Here is a 26,178-nt window from a genome sequence, read left to right as displayed (position 1 = left end):
ATGTGACATGTACACTCAGGGCGAGCATAGCCCCCAACAGTGTATTGCCACTGGAGAGAGATGACGTGTAATGTACACTCAGGGCAAGCATAACCCCCAATAGTGTAGAGTCACTGGAGAGAGATGACATGTGATGTACACTCAGGGCGAGGACAGCCCCTTAATAGTGTAGTGTCACTGGAGAGATACGACGTGGGACGTACACTCAGGGCGAGCATAGCCCCCAACAGTGTATTGCCACTGGAGAGAGATGACGTGTGATGTACACTCAGGACGAGCATAGCCCCAACAGTGTAGACTCACTGGAGAAAGATGACGTGTGATGAAAAAGTCACGTGATTCCGTGACGAAACGCGTCAGTCTCCACTCACTTTGTGCAGCTGCAGCAGTGTTCCTGGCAAACACGGAGGTGCACGGCATAGCAGAGCGGGAGCTGTTACGGGACATTGCCATCTGTCCATCCCGCCACGAGCAGAAGTATTCTCGCTAGAACAAGCATCAGTATTGCAAGTCCGTTTAACACTCTCCTCCCGTGGAGCAACTTGTAGTCACAGCAGGTGATACGAAAGGCAACCCCCGTGGACAATCCTAAACATCCGAGGACGCTCGGTTACTGGGGGCAGGACCACTACGCTATATCTACAAGGGAGGTAATCGGACACTTTGTAAATGCTGTCATTAGCCGCTACACCTCCACAATCTGAGCGTGCAACAGTTACCATCACTGACTGATACAAAGTTACTACACGCTGATAGCACAACAGCACAGTTCTTTCAGTGCGCTGATTCCTCACTGAGCGACGTTTTAATAGTAATCATTGCCAATTTAAACTGCTGGCCAGCAAGGAATTACCATATCATATTAGGTGCAATTAATTGTTTGTGACATATTTATTGGTGTCATTTTTTATTAAATAAATTTCTTAATCTATTTAATTACAGGCTCTGAATACATTTATTAGGTTTCTATTATGAACCCATGAGCGCTCCTCTCTTTTTGTATGTTTTACTATTGCTTTATTGTGAGGGTGTATACAGCCCCTCAAGTGAAGCGAACGTGTGTTCTAGTGGATACTTAATAGTCCTTTAATTTTGTTTAATACAGACGCAGGCGCTCCATATTTTGTGTTTTGATGTACACTCAGGGCGAGCATAGCCCCAACAGTGTAGTGTCACTGGAGAGAGATGACGTGTGAGGTACACTCAGGGCGAGCATAGCCCCCAACAGTGTAGTGTCACTGGAGAAAGATGACGTGTGATGTACACTCAGGGCGAGCATAGCCCCAACAGTGTAGAGTCACTGGAGAGAGATGACGTGTGAAGTACACTCAGGGCGAGCATAGCCCCCAACAGTGTAGTGTCACTGGAGAAAGATGACGTGTGAGGTACACTCAGGGCGGGCATAGCCCCCAACAGTGTAGTGTCACAGGAGAAAGATGACATGTGATGTACTCTCAGGGCAAGAATAGCCCCAACAGTGTAGTGTCACTGGAGAGAGATGACGTGTGATGTATACTCAGGGCGAGCATAGCCCCAACTGTGTAGAGTCACTGGAGAAAGATGACGTGTGATGTACACTCAGGGCGAGCATAGCCTCAACAGTGTAGTGTCACTGGAGAGAGATGACGTGTGATGTATACTCAGAACGAGCATAGCCCCCAACAGTGTAGAGTCACTGGAGAAAGATGACGTGTGATGTACACTCAGGGCGAGCATAGCCCCCAACAGTGCAGTGTCACTGGAGAAAGATGGCGTGTGAGGTACACTCAGGGCGAGCATAGCCCCTAACAGTGTAGTGTCACTGGAGAGAGATGACGTCTGAGGTACACTCAGGGCGGGCATAGCCCCCAACAGTGTAGTGTCACTGGAGAAAGATAGCGTGTGAGGTACACTCAGGGCGAGCATAGCCCCTAACAGTGTAGTGTCACTGGAGAGAGATGACGTCTGAGGTACACTCAGGGCGGCATAGCCCCCAACAGTGTAGTGTCACTGGAGAAAGATGGCGTGTGAGGTACACTCAGGGCGAGCATAGCCCCTAACAGTGTAGTGTCACTGGAGAGAGATGACGTCTGAGGTACACTCAGGGCGGGCATAGCCCCCAACAGTGTAGTGTCACTGGAGAAAGATGGCGTGTGAGGAACACTCAGGGCGAGCATAGCCCCTAACAGTGTAGTGTCACTGGAGAGAGATGACGTCTGAGGTACACTCAGGGCGGGCATAGCCCCCAACAGTGTAGTGTCACAGGAGAAAGATGACATGTGATGTACTCTCAGGGCAAGCATAGCCCCAACAGTGTAGAGTCACTGGAGAAAAATGACGTGTGAGGTACACTCAGGGCGAGCATAGCCCCAACAGTGTAGAGTCACTGGAGAAAGATGACGTGTGATGTACACTCAGGGCAAGCATAGCCCCAACAGTGTAGAGTCACTGGAGAAAGATGGCGTGTGAGGTACAGGCAGGGCGAGCATAGCCCCTAACAGTGTAGTGTCACTGGAGAGAGATGACGTGTGAGGTACACTCAGGGCGGGCATAGCCCCCAACAGTGTAGTGTCACAGGAGAAAGATGACATGTGATGTACTCTCAGGGCAAGCATAGCCCCAACAGTGTAGAGTCACTGGAGAAAGATGACGTGTGATGTACACTCAGAGCAAGCATAGCCCCAACAGTGTAGTGTCACTGGAGAGAGATGACGTGTGATGTACACTCAGGGCGAGCATAGCCCCAACAGTGTAGTGTCACTGGAGAGAGATGATGTGTGATGTACACTCAGGGTGAGCATAGCCCCAACAGTGTAGTGTCACTGGAGAAAGATGACGTGTGATGTACACTCAGGGCGAGCATAGCCCCCAACAGTGTAGTGTCACTGGAGAAAGATGACGTGTGAGGTACACTCAGGGCGAGCATAGCCCCAACAGTGTAGAGTCACTGGAGAGAGATGACGTGTGAGGTACACTCAGGGCAAGCATAGCCCCAACAGTGTAGTGTCACTGGAGAAAGATGACGTGTGATGTACACTCAGGGCGAGCATAGCCCCCAACAGTGTAGTGTCACTGGAGAAAGATGACGTGTGATGTACACTCAGGGCAAGCATAGCCCCAACAGTGTAGTGTCACTGGAGAGAGATGACGTGTGATGTATACTCAGGGCGAGCATAGCCCCAACTGTGTAGAGTCACTGGAGAAAGATGACGTGTGATGTACACTCAGGGCGAGCATAGCCTCAACAGTGTTGTGTCACTGGAGAGAGATGACGTATGATGTATACGCAGGACGAGCATAGCCCCCAACAGTGTAGAGTCACTGGAGAAAGATGACGTGTGATGTACACTCAGGGCGAGCATAGCCCCCAACAGTGTAGTGTCACTGGAGAAAGATGGCATGTGAGGTACACTCAGGGCGAGCATAGCCCCTAACAGTGTAGTGTCACTGGAGAGAGATGACGTCTGAGGTACACTCAGGGCGGGCATAGCCCCCAACAGTGTAGTGCCACAGGAGAAAGATGACATGTGATGTACTATCAGGGCAAGCATAGCCCCAACAGTGTAGAGTCACTGGAGAAAGATGACGTGTGAGGTACACTCAGGGCGAGCATAGCCCCAACAGTGTAGTGTCACTGGAGAGAGATGACGTGTGATGTACACTCAGGGCGAGCATAGCCCCCAACAGTGTAGTGTCACTGGAGAGAGATGACGTGTGATGTACACTCAGGGCGAGCATAGCCCCCAACAGTGTAGTGTTAATGGAGAAAGATGATGTGTGATGTACACTCAGGGCGAGCATAGCCCCTAACAGTGTAGTGTCACTGGAGAGAGATGACGTCTGAGGTACACTCAGGGCGGGCATAGCCCCCAACAGTGTAGTGTCACAGGAGAAAGATGACATGTGATGTACTCTCAGGGCAAGCATAGCCCCCAACAGTGTAGTGTCACAGGAGAAAGATGACATGTGATGTACTCTCAGGGCAAGCATAGCCCCAACAGTGTAGAGTCACTGGAGAAAGATGACGTGTGATGTACACTCAGGGCGAGCATAGCCCCCAACAGTGTAGTGTCACTGGAGAAAGATGGCGTGTGAGGTACACTCAGGGCGAGCATAGCCCCTAACAGTGTAGGGTCACTGGAGAGAGATGACGTCTGAGGTACACTCAGGGCGGGCATAGCCCCCAACAGTGTAGTGTCACTGGAGAAAGATGGCGTGTGAGGTACACTCAGGGCGAGCATAGCCCCTAACAGTGTAGTGTCACTGGAGAGAGATGACGTCTGAGGTACACTCAGGGCGGGCATAGCCCCCAACAGTGTAGTGTCACAGGAGAAAGATGACATGTGATGTACTCTCAGGGCAAGCATAGCCCCAACAGTGTAGAGTCACTGGAGAAAGATGACGTGTGAGGTACTCTCAGGGCGAGCATAGCCCCAACAGTGTAGAGTCACTGGAGAAAGATGACGTGTGATGTACACTCAGGGCGAGCATAGCCCCAACAGTGTAGAGTCACTGGAGAAAGATGGCGTATGAGGTACACTCAGGGCGAGCATAGCCCCTAACAGTGTAGTGTCACTGGAGAGAGATGACGTCTGAGGTACACAGGGCGGGCATAGCCCCCAACAGTGTAGTGTCACAGGAGAAAGATGACATGTGATGTACTCTCAGGGCAAGCATAGCCCCCAACAGTGTAGAGTCACTGGAGAAAGATGACGTGTGATGTACACTCAGGGTGAGCATAGCCCCCAACAGTGTAGTGTCACTGGAGAAAGATGGCGTGTGAGGTACACTCAGGGCGAGCATAGCCCCTAACAGTGTAGTGTCACTGGAGAGAGATGACGTCTGAGGTACACTCAGGGCGGGCATTGCCCCCAACAGTGTAGTGTCACTGGAGAAAGATGGCGTGTGAGGTACACTCAGGGCGAGCATAGCCCCTAACAGTGTAGTGTCACTGGAGAGAGATGACGTCTGAGGTACACTCAGGGCGGGCATAGCCCCCAACAGTGTAGTGTCACAGGAGAAAGATGACATGTGATGTACTCTCAGGGCAAGCATAGCCCCAACAGTGTAGAGTCACTGGAGAAAGATGACGTGTGAGGTACACTCAGGGCGAGCATAGCCCCAACAGTGTAGAGTCACTGGAGAAAGATGACGTGTGAGGTACACTCAGGGCGAGCACAGCCCCAACAGTGTAGAGTCACTGGAGAAAGATGACGTGTGATGTACACTCAGGGCGAGCACAGCCCCAACAGTGTAGAGTCACTGGAGAAAGATGACGTGTGAGGTACACTCAGGGCGAGCATAGCCCCAACAGTGTAGAGTCACTGGAGAAAGATGACGTGTGAGGTACACTCAGGGCGAGCATAGCCCCAACAGTGTAGAGTCACTGGAGAAAGATGACGTGTGATGTACACTCAGGGCGAGCACAGCCCCAACAGTGTAGAGTCACTGGAGAGAGATAACGTGTGATGTATACTCAGGGCGAGCATAGCCCCCAACAGTGTAGTGTCACTGGAGAAAGATAGTGTGTGAGGTACACTCAGGGCGAGCATAGCCCCTAACAGTGTAGTGTCACTGGAGAGAGATGACGTCTGAGGTACACTCAGGGCGGGCATAGCCCCCAACAGTGTAGTGTCACAGGAGAAAGATGACATGTGATGTACTCTCAGGGCAAGCATAGCCCCAACAGTGTAGAGTCACTGGAGAAAGATGACGTGTGAGGTACACTCAGGGCGAGCATAGCCCCAACAGTGTAGAGTCACTGGAGAAAGATGACGTGTGAGGTACACTCAGGGCGAGCACTGCCCCAACAGTGTAGAGTCACTGGAGAAAGATGACGTGTGAGGTACACTCAGGGCGAGCACAGCCCCAACAGTGTAGAGTCACTGGAGAAAGATGACGTGTGATGCACACTCAGGGCGAGCACAGCCCCAACAGTGTAGAGTCACTGGAGAGAGATGACGTCTGAGGTACACTCAGGGCGGGCATAGCCCCCAACAGTGTAGTGTCACTGGAGAGAGATGACGTCTGAGGTACACTCAGGGCGGGCATAGCCCCCAACAGTGTAGTGTCACTGGAGAAAGATGGCGTGTGAGGTACACTCAGGGCGAGCATAGCCCCTAACAGTGTAGTGTCACTGGAGAGAGATGACGTCTGAGGTACACTCAGGGCAGGCATAGCCCCCAACAGTGTAGTGTCACAGGAGAAAGATGACATGTGATGTACTCTCAGGGCAAGCATAGCCCAAACAGTGTAGAGTCACTGGAGAAAAATGACGTGTGAGGTACACTCAGGGCGAGCATAGCCCCAACAGTGTAGAGTCACTGGAGAAAGATGACGTGTGATGTACACTCAGGGCAAGCATAGCCCCAACAGTGTAGAGTCACTGGAGAAAGATGGCGTGTGAGGTACACGCAGGGCGAGCATAGCCCCTAACAGTGTAGTGTCACTGGAGAGAGATGACGTGTGAGGTACACTCAGGGCGGGCATAGCCCCCAAGAGTGTAGTGTCACAGGAGAAAGATGACATGTGATGTACTCTCAGGGCAAGCATAGCCCCAACAGTGTAGAGTCACTGGAGAAAGATGACGTGTGAGGTACACTCATGGCGAGCATAGCCCCAACAGTGTAGAGTCACTGGAGAAAGATGGCGTGTGAGGTACACGCAGGGCGAGCATAGCCCCTAACAGTGTAGTGTCACTGGAGAGAGATGACGTGTGAGGTACACTCAGGGCGGGCATAGCCCCCAACAGTGTAGTGTCACAGGAGAAAGATGACATGTGATGTACTCTCAGGGCAAGCATAGCCCCAACAGTGTAGAGTCACTGGAGAAAGATGATGTGTGAGGTACACTCAGGGCGAGCATAGCCCCAACAGTGTAGAGTCACTGGAGAAAGATGACGTGTGATGTACACTCAGAGCAAGCATAGCCCCAACAGTGTAGTGTCACTGGAGAGAGATGACGTGTGATGTACACTCAGGGCGAGCATAGCCCCAACAGTGTAGTGTCACTGGAGAGAGATGATGTGTGATGTACACTCAGGGTGAGCATAGCCCCAACAGTGTAGTGTCACTGGAGAAAGATGACGTGTGATGTACACTCAGGGCGAGCATAGCCCCCAACAGTGTAGTGTCACTGGAGAAAGATGACGTGTGAGGTACACTCAGGGCGAGCATAGCCCCAACAGTGTAGAGTCACTGGAGAAAGATGACGTGTGAGGTACACTCAGGGCGAGCATAGCCCCAACAGTGTAGAGTCACTGGAGAAAGATGACGTGTGAGGTACACTCAGGGCGAGCACAGCCCCAACAGTGTAGAGTCACTAGAGAAAGATGACGTGTGATGTACACTCAGGGCGAGCACAGCCCCAACAGTGTAGAGTCACTGGAGAAAGATGACGTGTGAGGTACACTCAGGGCGAGCATAGCCCCAACAGTGTAGAGTCACTGGAGAAAGATGACGTGTGATGTACACTCAGGGCGAGCACAGCCCCAACAGTGTAGAGTCACTGGAGAAAGATGACGTGTGAGGTACACTCAGGGCGAGCATAGCCCCTACAGTGTAGAGTCACTGGAGAAAAATGACGTGTGAGGTACACTCAGGGCGAGCATAGCCCCAACAGTGTAGAGTCACTGGAGAAAGATGACGTGTGATGTACACTCAGGGCAAGCATAGCCCCAACAGTGTAGAGTCACTGGAGAAAGATGACGTGTGAGGTACACGCAGGGCGAGCATAGCCCCTAACAGTGTAGTGTCACTGGAGAGAGATGACGTGTGAGGTACACTCAGGGCGAGCACAGCCCCAACAGTGTAGAGTCACTGGAGAAAGATGACGTATGATATATACTCAGGGCGAGCACAGCCCCAACAGTGTAGAGTCACTGGAGAGAGATGACGTGTGATGTATACTCAGGGCGAGCATAGCCCCCAACAGTGTAGTGTCACTGGAGAAAGATGACGTATGATATATACTCAGGGCGAGCACAGCCCCAACAGTGTAGAGTCACTGGAGAGAGATGACGTGTGATGTATACTCAGGGCGAGCATAGCCCCCAACAGTGTAGTGTCACTGGAGAAAGATGGCGTGTGAGGTACACTCAGGGCGAGCATAGCCCCTAACAGTGTAGTGTCACTGGAGAGAGATGACGTCTGAGGTACACTCAGGGCGAGCATAGCCCCAACAGTGTAGTGTCACAGGAGAAAGATGACATGTGATGTACTCTCAGGGCAAGCATAGCCCCAACAGTGTAGAGTCACTGGAGAAAGATGACGTGTGAGGTACACTCAGGGCGAGCATAGCCCCAACAGTGTAGTGTCACTGGAGAAAGATGACGTGTGAGGTACACTCAGGGCGAGCATAGCCCCAACAGTGTAGAGTCACTGGAGAAAGATGACGTGTGAGGTACACTCAGGGCGAGCATAGCCCCAACAGTGTAGAGTCACTGGAGAAAGATGACGTGTGAGGTACACTCAGGGCGAGCACAGCCCCAACAGTGTAGAGTCACTAGAGAAAGATGACGTGTGATGTACACTCAGGGCGAGCACAGCCCCAACAGTGTAGAGTCACTGGAGAAAGATGACGTGTGAGGTACACTCAGGGCGAGCATAGCCCCAACAGTGTAGAGTCACTGGAGAAAGATGACGTGTGATGTACACTCAGGGCGAGCACAGCCCCAACAGTGTAGAGTCACTGGAGAAAGATGACGTGTGAGGTACACTCAGGGCGAGCATAGCCCCAACAGTGTAGAGTCACTGGAGAAAAATGACGTGTGAGGTACACTCAGGGCGAGCATAGCCCCAACAGTGTAGAGTCACTGGAGAAAGATGACATGTGATGTACACTCAGGGCAAGCATAGCCCCAACAGTGTAGAGTCACTGGAGAAAGATGGCGTGTGAGGTACACGCAGGGCGAGCATAGCCCCTAACAGTGTAGTGTCACTGGAGAGAGATGACGTGTGAGGTACACTCAGGGCGGGCATAGCCCCTAACAGTGTAGAGTCACTGGAGAAAGATGACGTGTGATGTACACTCAGGGCGAGCATAGCCCCAACAGTGTAGAGTCACTGGAGAAAGATGACGTGTGAGGTACACTCAGGGCGAGCACAGCCCCAACAGTGTAGAGTCACTGGAGAAAGATGACGTGTGAGGTACACTCAGGGCGAGCACAGCCCCAACAGTGTAGAGTCACTGGAGAAAGATGACGTATGATATATACTCAGGGCGAGCACAGCCCCAACAGTGTAGAGTAACTGGAGAGAGATGACGTGTGATGTATACTCAGGGCGAGCATAGCCCCCAACAGTGTAGTGTCACTGGAGAAAGATGGCGTGTGAGGTACACTCAGGGCGAGCATAGCCCCTAACAGTGTAGTGTCACTGGAGAGAGATGACGTCTGAGGTACACTCGGGGCGAGCATAGCCCCAACAGTGTAGTGTCACAGGAGAAAGATGACATGTGATGTACTCTCAGGGCAAGCATAGCCCCAACAGTGTAGAGTCACTGGAGAAAGATGACGTGTGAGGTACACTCAGGGCGAGCATAGCCCCAACAGTGTAGAGTCACTGGAGAAAGATGACGTGTGAGGTACACTCAGGGCGAGCATAGCCCCAACAGTGTAGAGTCACTGGAGAAAGATGACGTGTGAGGTACACTCAGGGCGAGCATAGCCCCAACAGTGTAGAGTCACTGGAGAAAGATGACGTGTGAGGTACACTCAGGGCGAACATAGCCCCAACAGTCTAGAGTCACTGGAGAGAGATGACGTATGATGTATACTCAGGGCGAGCACAGCCCCAACAGTGTAGAGTCACTGGAGAAAGATGACGTGTGATGTACACTCAGGGCGAGCATAGCCCCAACAGTGTAGAGTCACTGGAGAAAGATGACGTGTGAGGTACACTCAGGGCGAGCACAGCCCCAACAGTGTAGAGTCACTGGAGAAAGATGACGTGTGAGGTACACTCAGGGCGAGCACAGCCCCAACAGTGTAGAGTCACTGGAGAAAGATGACGTGTGATGTACACTCAGGGCGAGCATAGCCCCAACAGTGTAGAGTCAATGGAGAAAGATGACGTGTGAGGTACACTCAGGGCGAACACAGCCCCAACAGTGTAGAGTCACTGGAGAAAGATGACGTGTGAGGTACACTCAGGGCGAGCATAGCCCCAACAGTGTAGAGTCACTGGAGAAAGATGACGTGTGAGGTACACTCAGGGCGAGCATAGCCCCAACAGTGTAGAGTCACTGGAGAAAGATGACGTGTGAGGTACACTCAGGGCGAGCATAGCCCCAACAGTGTAGAGTCACTGGAGAAAGATGATGTGTGATGTACACTCAGGGCGAGCATAGCCCCAACAGTGTAGTGTCACTGGAGAGAGATGACGTCTGAGGTACACTCAGGGCGGGCATAGCCCCCAACAGTGTAGTGTCACAGTAGAAAGATGACATGTGATGTACTCTCAGGGCAAGCATAGCCCCAACAGTGTAGAGTCACTGGAGAAAGATGACGTGTGAGGTACACTCAGGGCGAGCATAGCCCCAACAGTGTAGAGTCACTGGAGAAAGATGACGTGTGAGGTACACTCAGGGCGAGCACTGCCCCAACAGTGTAGAGTCACTGGAGAAAGATGACGTGTGAGGTACACTCAGGGCGAGCACAGCCCCAACAGTGTAGAGTCACTGGAGAAAGATGACGTGTGATGCACACTCAGGGCGAGCACAGCCCCAACAGTGTAGAGTCACTGGAGAGAGATGACGTCTGAGGTACACTCAGGGCGGGCATAGCCCCCAACAGTGTAGTGTCACTGGAGAGAGATGACGTCTGAGGTACACTCAGGGCGGGCATAGCCCCCAACAGTGTAGTGTCACTGGAGAAAGATGGCGTGTGAGGTACACTCAGGGCGAGCATAGCCCCTAACAGTGTAGTGTCACTGGAGAGAGATGACGTCTGAGGTACACTCAGGGCAGGCATAGCCCCCAACAGTGTAGTGTCACAGGAGAAAGATGACATGTGATGTACTCTCAGGGCAAGCATAGCCCAAACAGTGTAGAGTCACTGGAGAAAAATGACGTGTGAGGTACACTCAGGGCGAGCATAGCCCCAACAGTGTAGAGTCACTGGAGAAAGATGACGTGTGATGTACACTCAGGGCAAGCATAGCCCCAACAGTGTAGAGTCACTGGAGAAAGATGGCGTGTGAGGTACACGCAGGGCGAGCATAGCCCCTAACAGTGTAGTGTCACTGGAGAGAGATGACGTGTGAGGTACACTCAGGGCGGGCATAGCCCCCAAGAGTGTAGTGTCACAGGAGAAAGATGACATGTGATGTACTCTCAGGGCAAGCATAGCCCCAACAGTGTAGAGTCACTGGAGAAAGATGACGTGTGAGGTACACTCATGGCGAGCATAGCCCCAACAGTGTAGAGTCACTGGAGAAAGATGGCGTGTGAGGTACACGCAGGGCGAGCATAGCCCCTAACAGTGTAGTGTCACTGGAGAGAGATGACGTGTGAGGTACACTCAGGGCGGGCATAGCCCCCAACAGTGTAGTGTCACAGGAGAAAGATGACATGTGATGTACTCTCAGGGCAAGCATAGCCCCAACAGTGTAGAGTCACTGGAGAAAGATGATGTGTGAGGTACACTCAGGGCGAGCATAGCCCCAACAGTGTAGAGTCACTGGAGAAAGATGACGTGTGATGTACACTCAGAGCAAGCATAGCCCCAACAGTGTAGTGTCACTGGAGAGAGATGACGTGTGATGTACACTCAGGGCGAGCATAGCCCCAACAGTGTAGTGTCACTGGAGAGAGATGATGTGTGATGTACACTCAGGGTGAGCATAGCCCCAACAGTGTAGTGTCACTGGAGAAAGATGACGTGTGATGTACACTCAGGGCGAGCATAGCCCCCAACAGTGTAGTGTCACTGGAGAAAGATGACGTGTGAGGTACACTCAGGGCGAGCATAGCCCCAACAGTGTAGAGTCACTGGAGAAAGATGACGTGTGAGGTACACTCAGGGCGAGCATAGCCCCAACAGTGTAGAGTCACTGGAGAAAGATGACGTGTGAGGTACACTCAGGGCGAGCACAGCCCCAACAGTGTAGAGTCACTAGAGAAAGATGACGTGTGATGTACACTCAGGGCGAGCACAGCCCCAACAGTGTAGAGTCACTGGAGAAAGATGACGTGTGAGGTACACTCAGGGCGAGCATAGCCCCAACAGTGTAGAGTCACTGGAGAAAGATGACGTGTGATGTACACTCAGGGCGAGCACAGCCCCAACAGTGTAGAGTCACTGGAGAAAGATGACGTGTGAGGTACACTCAGGGCGAGCATAGCCCCTACAGTGTAGAGTCACTGGAGAAAAATGACGTGTGAGGTACACTCAGGGCGAGCATAGCCCCAACAGTGTAGAGTCACTGGAGAAAGATGACGTGTGATGTACACTCAGGGCAAGCATAGCCCCAACAGTGTAGAGTCACTGGAGAAAGATGACGTGTGAGGTACACGCAGGGCGAGCATAGCCCCTAACAGTGTAGTGTCACTGGAGAGAGATGACGTGTGAGGTACACTCAGGGCGAGCACAGCCCCAACAGTGTAGAGTCACTGGAGAAAGATGACGTATGATATATACTCAGGGCGAGCACAGCCCCAACAGTGTAGAGTCACTGGAGAGAGATGACGTGTGATGTATACTCAGGGCGAGCATAGCCCCCAACAGTGTAGTGTCACTGGAGAAAGATGACGTATGATATATACTCAGGGCGAGCACAGCCCCAACAGTGTAGAGTCACTGGAGAGAGATGACGTGTGATGTATACTCAGGGCGAGCATAGCCCCCAACAGTGTAGTGTCACTGGAGAAAGATGGCGTGTGAGGTACACTCAGGGCGAGCATAGCCCCTAACAGTGTAGTGTCACTGGAGAGAGATGACGTCTGAGGTACACTCAGGGCGAGCATAGCCCCAACAGTGTAGTGTCACAGGAGAAAGATGACATGTGATGTACTCTCAGGGCAAGCATAGCCCCAACAGTGTAGAGTCACTGGAGAAAGATGACGTGTGAGGTACACTCAGGGCGAGCATAGCCCCAACAGTGTAGTGTCACTGGAGAAAGATGACGTGTGAGGTACACTCAGGGCGAGCATAGCCCCAACAGTGTAGAGTCACTGGAGAAAGATGACGTGTGAGGTACACTCAGGGCGAGCATAGCCCCAACAGTGTAGAGTCACTGGAGAAAGATGACGTGTGAGGTACACTCAGGGCGAGCACAGCCCCAACAGTGTAGAGTCACTAGAGAAAGATGACGTGTGATGTACACTCAGGGCGAGCACAGCCCCAACAGTGTAGAGTCACTGGAGAAAGATGACGTGTGAGGTACACTCAGGGCGAGCATAGCCCCAACAGTGTAGAGTCACTGGAGAAAGATGACGTGTGATGTACACTCAGGGCGAGCACAGCCCCAACAGTGTAGAGTCACTGGAGAAAGATGACGTGTGAGGTACACTCAGGGCGAGCATAGCCCCAACAGTGTAGAGTCACTGGAGAAAAATGACGTGTGAGGTACACTCAGGGCGAGCATAGCCCCAACAGTGTAGAGTCACTGGAGAAAGATGACATGTGATGTACACTCAGGGCAAGCATAGCCCCAACAGTGTAGAGTCACTGGAGAAAGATGGCGTGTGAGGTACACGCAGGGCGAGCATAGCCCCTAACAGTGTAGTGTCACTGGAGAGAGATGACGTGTGAGGTACACTCAGGGCGGGCATAGCCCCTAACAGTGTAGAGTCACTGGAGAAAGATGACGTGTGATGTACACTCAGGGCGAGCATAGCCCCAACAGTGTAGAGTCACTGGAGAAAGATGACGTGTGAGGTACACTCAGGGCGAGCACAGCCCCAACAGTGTAGAGTCACTGGAGAAAGATGACGTGTGAGGTACACTCAGGGCGAGCACAGCCCCAACAGTGTAGAGTCACTGGAGAAAGATGACGTATGATATATACTCAGGGCGAGCACAGCCCCAACAGTGTAGAGTAACTGGAGAGAGATGACGTGTGATGTATACTCAGGGCGAGCATAGCCCCCAACAGTGTAGTGTCACTGGAGAAAGATGGCGTGTGAGGTACACTCAGGGCGAGCATAGCCCCTAACAGTGTAGTGTCACTGGAGAGAGATGACGTCTGAGGTACACTCGGGGCGAGCATAGCCCCAACAGTGTAGTGTCACAGGAGAAAGATGACATGTGATGTACTCTCAGGGCAAGCATAGCCCCAACAGTGTAGAGTCACTGGAGAAAGATGACGTGTGAGGTACACTCAGGGCGAGCATAGCCCCAACAGTGTAGAGTCACTGGAGAAAGATGACGTGTGAGGTACACTCAGGGCGAGCATAGCCCCAACAGTGTAGAGTCACTGGAGAAAGATGACGTGTGAGGTACACTCAGGGCGAGCATAGCCCCAACAGTGTAGAGTCACTGGAGAAAGATGACGTGTGAGGTACACTCAGGGCGAACATAGCCCCAACAGTCTAGAGTCACTGGAGAGAGATGACGTATGATGTATACTCAGGGCGAGCACAGCCCCAACAGTGTAGAGTCACTGGAGAAAGATGACGTGTGATGTACACTCAGGGCGAGCATAGCCCCAACAGTGTAGAGTCACTGGAGAAAGATGACGTGTGAGGTACACTCAGGGCGAGCACAGCCCCAACAGTGTAGAGTCACTGGAGAAAGATGACGTGTGAGGTACACTCAGGGCGAGCACAGCCCCAACAGTGTAGAGTCACTGGAGAAAGATGACGTGTGATGTACACTCAGGGCGAGCATAGCCCCAACAGTGTAGAGTCAATGGAGAAAGATGACGTGTGAGGTACACTCAGGGCGAACACAGCCCCAACAGTGTAGAGTCACTGGAGAAAGATGACGTGTGAGGTACACTCAGGGCGAGCATAGCCCCAACAGTGTAGAGTCACTGGAGAAAGATGACGTGTGAGGTACACTCAGGGCGAGCATAGCCCCAACAGTGTAGAGTCACTGGAGAAAGATGACGTGTGAGGTACACTCAGGGCGAGCATAGCCCCAACAGTGTAGAGTCACTGGAGAAAGATGATGTGTGATGTACACTCAGGGCGAGCATAGCCCCAACAGTGTAGTGTCACTGGAGAGAGATGACGTCTGAGGTACACTCAGGGCGGGCATAGCCCCCAACAGTGTAGTGTCACAGTAGAAAGATGACATGTGATGTACTCTCAGGGCAAGCATAGCCCCCAACAGTGTAGTGTCACAGGAGAAAGATGACATGTGATGTACTCTCAGGGCAAGCAGAGCCCCAACAGTGTAGAGTCACTGGAGAAAGATGACGTGTGATGTACACTCAGGGCGAGCATAGCCCCTACAGTGTAGTGTCACTGGAGAAAGATGGAGTGTGAGGTACACTCAGGGCGAGCATAGCCCCTAACAGTGTAGTGTCACTGAAGAGAGATGACGTCTGAGGTACACTCAGGGCGGGCATAGCCCCCAACAGTGTAGTGTCACTGGAGAAAGATGGCGTGTGAGGTACACTCAGGGTGAGCATAGCCCCTAACAGTGTAGTGTCACTGGAGAGAGATGACGTCTGAGGTACACTCAGGGCGGGCATAGCCCCCCAACAGTGTAGTGTCACAGGAGAAAGATGACATGTGATGTACTCTCAGGGCAAGCATAGCCCCAACAGTGTAGAGTCACTGGAGAAAGATGACGTGTGAGGTACACTCAGGGCGAGCATAGCCCCAACAGTGTAGAGTCACTGGAGAAAGATGACGTGTGATGTACACTCAGGGCAAGCATAGCCCCAACAGTGTAGAGTCACTGGAGAAAGATGGCGTATGAGGTACACTCAGGGCGAGCATAGCCCCTAACAGTGTAGTGTCACTGGAGAGAGATGACGTCTGAGGTACACTCAGGGCGGGCATAGCCCCCAACAGTGTAGTGTCACAGGAGAAAGATGACATGTGATGTACTCTCAGGGCAAGCATAGCCCCCAACAGTGTAGAGTCACTGGAGAAAGATGACGTGTGATGTACACTCAGGGTGAGCATAGCCCCCAACAGTGTAGTGTCACTGGAGAAAGATGGCGTGTGAGGCACACTCAGGGCAAGCATAGCCCCAACAGTGTAGTGTCACTGGAGAGAGATGACGTGTGATGTACACTCAGGGCGAGCATAGCCCCAACAGTGTAGTGTCACTGGAGAGAGATGATGTGTGATGTACACTCAGGGTGAGCATAGCCCAAACAGTGTAGTGTCACTGGAGAAAGATGACGTGTGATGTACACTCAGGGCGAGCATAGCCCCCAACAGTGTAGTGTCACTGGTGAAAGATGACGTGTGAGGTACACTCAGGGCGAGCATAGCCCCAACAGTGTAGAGTCACTGGAGAAAGATGACGTGTGAGGTACACTCAGGGCGAGCATAGCCCCAACAGTGTAGAGTCACTGGAGAAAGATGACGTGTGAGGTACACTCAGGGCGAGCATAGCCCCAACAGTGTAGAGTCACTGGAGAAAGATGACGTGTGATGTACACTCAGGGCGAGCACAGCCCCAACAGTGTAGAGTCACTGGAGAAAGATGACGTGTGAGGTACACTCAGGGCGAGCATAGCCCCCAACAGTGTAGAGTCACTGGAGAAAGATGACGTGTGAGGTACACTCAGGGCGAGCATAGCCCCAACAGTGTAGAGTCACTGGAGAAAGATGACGTGTGATGTACACTCAGGGCGAGCACAGCCCCAACAGTGTAGAGCCACTGGAGAGAGATGACGTGTGAGGTACACTCAGGGCGAGCATAGCCCCCAACAGTGTAGAGTCACTGGAGAAAGATGACGTGTGAGGTACACTCAGGGCGAGCATAGCCCCAATAGTGTAGAGTCACTGGAGAAAGATGACGTGTGATGTACACTCAGGGCGAGCACAGCCCCAACAGTGTAGAGTCACTGTAGAGAGATGACGTGTGATGTATACTCAGGGCGAGCATAGCCCCCAACAGTGTAGTGTCACTGGAGAAAGATGGCGTGTGAGGTACACTCAGGGCGAGCATAGCCCCTAACAGTGTAGTGTCACTGGAGAGAGATGACGTCTGAGGTACACTCAGGGCGAGCATAGCCCCAACAGTGTAGTGTCACAGGAGAAAGATGACATGTGATGTACTCTCAGGGCAAGCATAGCCCCAACAGTGTAGAGTCACTGGAGAAAGATGACGTGTGAGGTACACTCAGGGCGAGCATAGCCCCAACAGTGTAGAGTCACTGGAGAAAGATGACGTGTGAGGTACACTCAGGGCGAGCATAGCCAAAACAGTGTAGAGTCACTGGAGAAAGATGACGTGTGAGGTACACTCAGGGCGAGCATAGCCCCAACAGTGTAGAGTCACTGGAGAAAGATGACGTGCGAGGTACACTCAGGGCGAGCATAGCCCCAACAGTCTAGAGTCACTGGAGAGAGATGACGTATGATGTATACTCAGGGCGAGCACAGCCCCAACAGTGTAGAGTCACTGGAGAAAGATGACGTGTGATGTACACTCAGGGCGAGCATAGCCCCAACAGTGTAGAGTCACTGGAGAAAGATGACGTGTGAGGTACACTCAGGGCGAGCACAGCCCCAACTGTGTAGAGTCACTGGAGAAAGATGACGTGTGAGGTACACTCAGGGCGAGCACAGCCCCAACAGTGTAGAGTCACTGGAGAAAGATGACGTGTGATGTACACTCAGGGCGAGCATAGCCCCAACAGTGTAGAGTCACTGGAGAAAGATGACGTGTGAGGTACACTCAGGGCGAGCACAGCCCCAACAGTGTAGAGTCACTGGAGAAAGATGATGTGTGATGTACACTCAGGGCGAGCATAGCCCCAACAGTGTAGTGTCACTGGAGAGAGATGACGTCTGAGGTACACTCAGGGCGGGCATAGCCCCCAACAGTGTAGTGTCACAGTAGAAAGATGACATGTGATGTACTCTCAGGGCAAGCATAGCCCCCAACAGTGTAGTGTCACAGGAGAAAGATGACATGTGATGTACTCTCAGAGCAAGCATAGCCCCAACAGTGTAGAGTCACTGGAGAAAGATGACGTGTGATGTACACTCAGGGCGAGCATAGCCCCCAACAGTGTAGTGTCACTGGAGAAAGATGGCGTGTGAGGTACACTCAGGGCGAGCATAGCCCCTAACAGTGTAGTGTCACTGAAGAGAGATGACGTCTGAGGTACACTCAGGGCGGGCATAGCCCCCAACAGTGTAGTGTCACTGGAGAAAGATGGCGTGTGAGGTACACTCAGGGTGAGCATAGCCCCTAACAGTGTAGTGTCACTGGAGAGAGATGACGTCTGAGGTACACTCAGGGCGGGCATAGCCCCCAACAGTGTAGTGTCACAGGAGAAAGATGACATGTGATGTACTCTCAGGGCAAGCATAGCCCCAACAGTGTAGAGTCACTGGAGAAAGATGACGTGTGAGGTACACTCAGGGCGAGCATAGCCCCAACAGTGTAGAGTCACTGGAGAAAGATGACGTGTGATGTACACTCAGGGCAAGCATAGCCCCAACAGTGTAGAGTCACTGGAGAAAGATGGCGTATGAGGTACACTCAGGGCGAGCATAGCCCCTAACAGTGTAGTGTCACTGGAGAGAGATGACGTCTGAGGTACACTCAGGGCGGGCATAGCCCCCAACAGTGTAGTGTCACAGGAGAAAGATGACATGTGATGTACTCTCAGGGCAAGCATAGCCCCCAACAGTGTAGAGTCACTGGAGAAAGATGACGTGTGATGTACACTCAGGGTGAGCATAGCCCCCAACAGTGTAGTGTCACTGGAGAAAGATGGCGTGTGAGGCACACTCAGGGCGAGCATAGCCCCTAACAGTGTAGTGTCACTGGAGAGAGATGACGTCTGAGGTACACTCAGGGCGGGCATAGCCCCCAACAGTGTAGTGTCACTGGAGAAAGATGGCGTGTGAGGTACACTCAGGGCGAGCATAGCCCCTAACAGTGTAGTGTCACTGGAGAGAGATGACGTCTGAGGTACACTCAGGGCGGGCATAGCCCCCAACAGTGTAGTGTCACAGGAGAAAGATGACATGTGATGTACTCTCAGGGCAAGCATAGCCCCAACAGTGTAGAGTCACTGGAGAAAGATGACGTGTGAGGTACACTCAGGGCGAGCATAGCCCCAACAGTGTAGAGTCACTGGAGAAAGATGACGTGTGAGGTACACTCAGGGCGAGCACAGCCCCAACAGTGTAGAGTCACTGGAGAAAGATGACGTGTGATGTACACTCAGGGCGAGCACAGCCCCAACAGTGTAGAGTCACTGGAGAAAGATGACGTGTGAGGTACACTCAGGGCGAGCATAGCCCCAACAGTGTAGAGTCACTGGAGAAAGATGACGTGTGATGTACACTCAGGGCGAGCACAGCCCCAACAGTGTAGAGTCACTGGAGAAAGATGACGTGTGAGGTACACTCAGGGCGAGCATAGCCCCAACAGTGTAGAGTCACTGGAGAAAGATGACGTGTGAGGTACACTCAGGGCGAGCACAGCCCCAACAGTGTAGAGTCACTGGAGAAAGATGACGTGTGATGTACACTCAGGGCGAGCACAGCCCCAACAGTGTAGAGTCACTGGAGAAAGATGACGTGTGAGGTACACTCAGGGCGAGCATAGCCCCAACAGTGTAGAGTCACTGGAGAAAGATGACGTGTGAGGTACACTCAGGGCGAGCACAGCCCCAACAGTGTAGAGTCACTGGAGAAAGATGACGTGTGATGTACACTCAGGGCGAGCACAGCCCCAACAGTGTAGAGTCACTGGAGAAAGATGACGTGTGAGGTACACTCAGGGCGAGCATAGCCCCCAACAGTGTAGAGTCACTGGAGAAAGATGACGTGTGAGGTACACTCAGGGCGAGCATAGCCCCAACAGTGTAGTCACTGGAGAAAGATGACGTGTGATGTACACTCAGGGCGAGCACAGCCCCAACAGTGTAGAGTCACTGGAGAGAGATGACGTGTGAGGTACACTCAGGGAGAGCATAGCCCCCAACAGTGTAGAGTCACTGGAGAAAGATGACGTGTGAGGTACACTCAGGGCGAGCATAGCCCCAATAGTGTAGAGTCACTGGAGAAAGATGACGTGTGATGTACACTCAGGGCGAGCACAGCCCCAACAGTGTAGAGTCACTGGAGAGAGATGACGTGTGATGTATACTCAGGGCGAGCATAGCCCCCAACAGTGTAGTGTCACTGGAGAAAGATGGCGTGTGAGGTACACTCAGGGCGAGCATAGCCCCTAACAGTGTAGTGTCACTGGAGAGAGATGACATCTGAGGTACACTCAGGGCGAGCATAGCCCCAACAGTGTAGTGTCACAGGAGAAAGATGACATGTGATGTACTCTCAGGGCAAGCATAGCCCCAACAGTGTAGAGTCACTGGAGAAAGATGACGTGTGAGGTACACTCAGGGCGAGCATAGCCCCAACAGTGTAGAGTCACTGGAGAAAGATGACGTGTGAGGTACACTCAGGGCGAGCATAGCCCCCAACAGTGTAGAGTCACTGGAGAAAGATGACGTGTGAGGTACACTCAGGGCGAGCATAGCCCCAACAGTGTAGAGTCACTGGAGAAAGATGACGTGTGATGTACACTCAGGGCGAGCACAGCCCCAACAGTGTAGAGTCACTGGAGAGAGATGACGTGTGAGGTACACTCAGGGCGAGCATAGCCCCCAACAGTGTAGAGTCACTGGAGAAAGATGACGTGTGAGGTACACTCAGGGCGAGCATAGCCCCAATAGTGTAGAGTCACTGGAGAAAGATGACGTGTGATGTACACTCAGGGCGAGCACAGCCCCAACAGTGTAGAGTCACTGGAGAGAGATGACGTGTGATGTATACTCAGGGCGAGCATAGCCCCCAACAGTGTAGTGTCACTGGAGAAAGATGGCGTGTGAGGTACACTCAGGGCGAGCATAGCCCCTACCAGTGTAGTGTCACTGGAGAGAGATGACGTCTGAGGTACACTCAGGGCGAGCATAGCGCCAACAGTGTAGTGTCACAGGAGAAAGATGACATGTGATGTACTCTCAGGGCAAGCATAGCCCCAACAGTGTAGAGTCACTGGAGAAAGATGACGTGTGAGGTACACTCAGGGCGAGCATAGCCCCAACAGTGTAGAGTCACTGGAGAAAGATGACGTGTGAGGTACACTCAGGGCGAGCATAGCCCCAACAGTGTAGAGTCACTGGAGAAAGATGACGTGTGAGGTACACTCAGGGTGAGCATAGCCCCAACAGTGTAGAGTCACTGGAGAAAGATGACGTGTGAGGTACACTCAGGGCGAGCATAGCCCCAACAGTCTAGAGTCACTAGAGAGAGATGACGTATGATGTATACTCAGGGCGAGCACAGCCCCAACAGTGTAGAGTCACTGGAGAAAGATGACGTGTGATGTACACTCAGGGCGAGCATAGCCCCAACAGTGTAGAGTCACTGGAGAAAGATGACGTGTGAGGTACACTCAGGGCGAGCACAGCCCCAACAGTGTAGTCACTGGAGAAAGATGACGTGTGAGGTACACTCAGGGCGAGCACAGCCCCAACAGTGTAGAGTCACTGGAGAAAGATGACGTGTGATGTACACTCAGGGCGAGCATAGCCCCAACAGTGTAGAGTCAATGGAGAAAGATGACGTGTGAGGTACACTCAGGGCGAGCACAGCCCCAACAGTGTAGAGTCACTGGAGAAAGATGACGTGTGAGGTACACTCAGGGCGAGCATAGCCCCAACAGTGTAGAGTCACTGGAGAAAGATGACGTGTGAGGTACACTCAGGGCGAGCATAGCCCCAACAGTGTAGAGTCACTGGAGAAAGATGACGTGTGAGGTACACTCAGGGCGAGCATAGCCCCAACAGTGTAGAGTCACTGGAGAAAGATGATGTGTGATGTACACTCAGGGCGAGCATAGCCCCAACAGTGTAGTGTCACTGGAGAGAGATGACGTCTGAGGTACACTCAGGGCGGGCATAGCCCCCAACAGTGTAGTGTCACAGTAGAAAGATGACATGTGATGTACTCTCAGGGCAAGCATAGCCCCCAACAGTGTAGTGTCACAGGAGAAAGATGACATGTGATGTACTCTCAGGGCAAGCATAGCCCCAACAGTGTAGAGTCACTGGAGAAAGATGACGTGTGATGTACACTCAGGGCGAGCATAGCCCCCAACAGTGTAGTGTCACTGGAGAAAGATGGCGTGTGAGGTACACTCAGGGCGAGCATAGCCCCTAACAGAGTAGTGTCACTGAAGAGAGATGACGTCTGAGGTACACTCAGGGCGGGCATAGCCCCCAACAGTGTAGTGTCACTGGAGAAAGATGGCGTGTGAGGTACACTCAGGGTGAGCATAGCCCCTAACAGTGTAGTGTCACTGGAGAGAGATGACGTCTGAGGTACACTCAGGGCGGGCATAGCCCCCAACAGTGTAGTGTCACAGGAGAAAGATGACATGTGATGTACTCTCAGGGCAAGCATAGCCCCAACAGTGTAGAGTCACTGGAGAAAGATGACGTGTGAGGTACACTCAGGGCGAGCATAGCCCCAACAGTGTAGAGTCACTGGAGAAAGATGACGTGTGATGTACACTCAGGGCAAGCATAGCCCCAACAGTGTAGAGTCTCTGGAGAAAGATGGCGTATGAGGTACACTCAGGGCGAGCATAGCCCCTAACAGTGTAGTGTCACTGGAGAGAGATGACGTCTGAGGTACACTCAGGGCGGGCATAGCCCCCAACAGTGTAGTGTCACAGGAGAAAGATGACATGTGATGTACTCTCAGGGCAAGCATAGCCCCCAACAGTGTAGAGTCACTGGAGAAAGATGACGTGTGATGTACACTCAGGGTGAGCATAGCCCCCAACAGTGTAGTGTCACTGGAGAAAGATGGCGTGTGAGGCACACTCAGGGCGAGCATAGCCCCTAACAGTGTAGTGTCACTGGAGAGAGATGACGTCTGAGGTACACTCAGGGCGGGCATAGCCCCCAACAGTGTAGTGTCACTGGAGAAAGATGGCGTGTGAGGTACACTCAGGGCGAGCATAGCCCCTAACAGTGTAGTGTCACTGGAGAGAGATGACGTCTGAGGTACACTCAGGGCGGGCATAGCCCCCAACAGTGTAGTGTCACAGGAGAAAGATGACATGTGATGTACTCTCAGGGCAAGCATAGCCCCAACAGTGTAGAGTCACTGGAGAAAGATGACGTGTGAGGTACACTCAGGGCGAGCATAGCCCCAACAGTGTAGAGTCACTGGAGAAAGATGACGTGTGAGGTACACTCAGGGCGAGCACAGCCCCAACAGTGTAGAGTCACTGGAGAAAGATGACGTGTGAGGTACACTCAGGGCGAGCATAGCCCCAACAGTGTAGAGTCACTGGAGAAAGATGACGTGTGAGGTACACTCAGGGCGAGCACAGCCCCAACAGTGTAGAGTCACTGGAGAAAGATGTCGTGTGATGTACACTCAGGGCGAGCACAGCCCCAACAGTGTAGAGTCACTGGAGAAAGATGACGTGTGAGGTACACTCAGGGCGAGCATAGCCCCAACAGTGTAGTGTCACTGGAGAAAGATGACGTGTGATGTACACCCAGGGCGAGCACAGCCCCAACAGTGTAGAGTCACTGGAGAAAGATGACGTGTGAGGTACACTCAGGTCGAGCATAGCCCCCAACAGTGTAGAATCACTGGAGAAAGATGACGTGTGAGGTACACTCAGGGCGAGCATAGCCCCAACAGTGTAGTCACTGGAGAAAGATGACGTGTGATGTACACTCAGGGCGAGCACAGCCCCAACAGTGTAGAGTCACTGGAGAGAGATGACGTGTGAGGTACACTCAGGGAGAGCATAGCCCCCAACAGTGTAGAGTCACTGGAGAAAGATGACGTGTGAGGTACACTCAGGGCGAGCATAGCCCCAATAGTGTAGAGTCACTGGAGAAAGATGACGTGTGATGTACACTCAGGGCGAGCACAGCCCCAACAGTGTAGAGTCACTGGAGAGAGATGACGTGTGATGTATACTCAGGGCGAGCATAGCCCCCAACAGTGTAGTGTCACTGGAGAAAGATGGCGTGTGAGGTACACTCAGGGCGAGCATAGCCCCTAACAGTGTAGTGTCACTGGAGAGAGATGACGTCTGAGGTACACTCAGGGCGAGCATAGCCCCAACAGTGTAGTGTCACAGGAGAAAGATGACATGTGATGTACTCTCAGGGCAAGCATAGCCCCAACAGTGTAGAGTCACTGGAGAAAGATGACGTGTGAGGTACACTCAGGGCGAGCATAGCCCCAACAGTGTAGAGTCACTGGAGAAAGATGACGTGTGAGGTACACTCAGGGCGAGCATAGCCCCAACAGTGTAGAGTCACTGGAGAAAGATGACGTGTGAGGTACACTCAGGGCGAGCATAGCCCCAACAGTGTAGAGTCACTGGAGAAAGATGACGTGTGAGGTACACTCAGGGCGAGCATAGCCCCAACAGTCTAGAGTCACTGGAGAGAGATGACGTATGATGTATACTCAGGGCGAGCACAGCCCCAACAGTGTAGAGTCACTGGAGAAAGATGACGTGTGATGTACACTCAGGGCGAGCATAGCCCCAACAGTGTAGAGTCACTGGAGAAAGATGACGTGTGAGGTACACTCAGGGCGAGCACAGCCCCAACAGTGTAGAGTCACTGGAGAAAGATGACGTGTGAGGTACACTCAGGGCGAGCACAGCCCCAACAGTGTAGAGTCACTGGAGAAAGATGACGTGTGATGTACACTCAGGGCGAGCATAGCCCTAACAGTGTAGAGTCAATGGAGAAAGATGACTTGTGAGGTACACTCAGGGCGAGCACAGCCCCAACAGTGTAGAGTCACTGGAGAAAGATGACGTGTGAGGTACACTCAGGGCGAGCATAGCCCCAACAGTGTAGAGTCACTGGAGAAAGATGACGTGTGAGGTACACTCAGGGCGAGCATAGCCCCAACAGTGTAGAGTCACTGGAGAAAGATGACGTGTGAGGTACACTCAGGGCGAGCATAGCCCCAACAGTGTAGAGTCACTGGAGAAAGATGATGTGTGATGTACACTCAGGGCGAGCATAGCCCCAACAGTGTAGTGTCACAGTAGAAAGATGACATGTGATGTACTCTCAGGGCAAGCATAGCCCCCAACAGTGTAGTGTCACAGGAGAAAGATGACATGTGATGTACTCTCAGGGCAAGCATAGCCCCAACAGTGTAGAGTCACTAGAGAAAGATGACGTGTGATGTACACTCAGGGCGAGCATAGCCCCCAACAGTGTAGTGTCACTGGAGAAAGATGGCGTGTGAGGTACACTCAGGGCGAGCATAGCCCCTAACAGTGTAGTGTCACTGAAGAGAGATGACGTCTGAGGTACACTCAGGGCGGGCATAGCCCCCAACAGTGTAGTGTCACTGGAGAAAGATGGCGTGTGAGGTACACTCAGGGTGAGCATAGCCCCTAACAGTGTAGTGTCACTGGAGAGAGATGACGTCTGAGGTACACTCAGGGCGGGCATAGCCCCCAACAGTGTAGTGTCACAGGAGAAAGATGACATGTGATGTACTCTCAGGGCAAGCATAGCCCCAACAGTGTAGAGTCACTGGAGAAAGATGACGTGTGAGGTACACTCAGGGCGAGCATAGCCCCATCAGTGTAGAGTCACTGGAGAAAGATGACGTGTGATGTACACTCAGGGCAAGCATAGCCCCAACAGTGTAGAGTCACTGGAGAAAGATGGCGTATGAGGTACACTCAGGGCGAGCATAGCCCCTAACAGTGTAGTGTCACTGGAGAGAGATGACGTCTGAGGTACACTCAGGGCGGGCATAGCCCCCAACAGTGTAGTGTCACAGGAGAAAGATGACATGTGATGTACTCTCAGGGCAAGCATAGCCCCCAACAGTGTAGAGTCACTGGAGAAAGATGACGTGTGATGTACACTCAGGGTGAGCATAGCCCCCAACAGTGTAGTGTCACTGGAGAAAGATGGCGTGTGAGGCACACTCAGGGCGAGCATAGCCCCTAACAGTGTAGTGTCACTGGAGAGAGATGACGTCTGAGGTACACTCAGGGCGGGCATAGCCCCCAACAGTGTAGTGTCACTG

At 52.5% G+C, this 26,178-nt stretch overlaps 1 protein-coding gene across 3 annotated transcripts in view; it reads left to right on the top strand.

The window, feature by feature from the left end:
• LTBP4 (latent transforming growth factor beta binding protein 4) overlaps positions 1-26,178 on the top strand; it is a 411,741-nt gene that overhangs the window by 237,557 nt on the left and 148,006 nt on the right. The window lies entirely within an intron of this gene.

This window comes from Pseudophryne corroboree, chromosome 8 (assembly GCF_028390025.1).
Source record: "Pseudophryne corroboree isolate aPseCor3 chromosome 8, aPseCor3.hap2, whole genome shotgun sequence".
In the NCBI taxonomy this organism is placed as follows: domain Eukaryota; kingdom Metazoa; phylum Chordata; class Amphibia; order Anura; family Myobatrachidae; genus Pseudophryne; species Pseudophryne corroboree.
The sequence above is the reverse complement of the archived record's forward strand: the minus strand, read 5'-3'. Positions and strand labels throughout refer to the sequence as shown.